Here is a 1,196-nt window from a genome sequence, read left to right as displayed (position 1 = left end):
TTTTTTTGACAGAGTCTTGCTCTGTCTCACAGGCTGGAGTGCAGTGGCGCCATCTCAGCTCCCTGCAAGCTCCGCCTCCCAGGCTGCCTCAGCCACCATGCTCGGCTAATGTTTTGTAATTTTTTTAGTAGACACGGGGTTTCATTCATTAGCCAGGATGGTCTTGATCTCCTGACCTCGTGATCCGCCTGCCTCGGCCTCCCAGAGTGCTAGGATTACAGGTGTGAGCCACCGCACCCGCCCACTTGATCTGGCAGCCTGGGTGTCTATAAGCAAGTTATTTGACTCCTCTGTGTCTGTTTCCTTCTCTGTAAAATAGGAATCAAAATCCTACCACAGGGTAGGTTTGTGAAGTCCTTAGAACAGTGTCTGGCAGAGTCAGCACTTGATAAAAGCTGGCTATCATTTATCTCTTTTCCAAAGTAAACTATTAGCTCTTTGAGTGCAGGAACTACTACCTCCCTAGTGTTTCCTATATTCTGCATACTCTGCAACTAGAATGAATGATCTTTTCTAAAATACAAATTTAATCACGTCACTCCCCTGTTGTATGAAGGAGGTTCAAACCCTCTAGCATTAAGTTGAACTCCTTCCCTTAGTACATCAGTCCCTTCTAGATATGGCCTGTGCCAACACCCTCACATAATCTGGCAGTTTCTAAAGGCTTCTAGCTGTTTCTTGCATCCCTGCCTTCCAAAATTTAGTTCCTACTGCCCGGAATACTCTTCAAACCCTTCTCCATCTGGAAAACAGTCATGCAAGGTTCAGCTCCAACTTAAGCAGCTCCTCCAGAAAACATTCTTTCACTTTTTGAGAATAAAAGAGAGACTCCCTTCCTAAGCTCCTGGGGTTGCCTCTTCATGCCTCTATCAGCACCTAACACATTTCAACATCATTGTGGGATTGTGGGTTCTGTCATCGTTGTTCTGTGTCTTCCTCTAGATTATGAGCTCCTTTTAAGACAGAGTCATTGTCTTCCTTTTTTTTTTTTTTTTTTTAATACAAACAGGGTTTTGCCATGTTACCCAGATTGGTCTAAAACCCCTGGGCTCAAACAATCATCTTGCCTCCCAAAGTTCTAGGATTACAGGCATGAGCCACCGGCTGGTCTTCCCATCTTTATATGCCTGGAGTAGTGCCTGGCATATTAATTTATATGGCCGGGCATGGTAGCTAACAGGAGGATCTCTTGAGAC

The sequence above is a fragment of the Colobus angolensis genome, unplaced genomic scaffold (genome assembly GCF_000951035.1).
Source record: "Colobus angolensis palliatus isolate OR3802 unplaced genomic scaffold, Cang.pa_1.0 Scaffold79, whole genome shotgun sequence".
Classification (NCBI taxonomy): Eukaryota; Metazoa; Chordata; class Mammalia; order Primates; family Cercopithecidae; genus Colobus; species Colobus angolensis.
Note: the sequence above shows the minus strand (reverse complement) of the source record.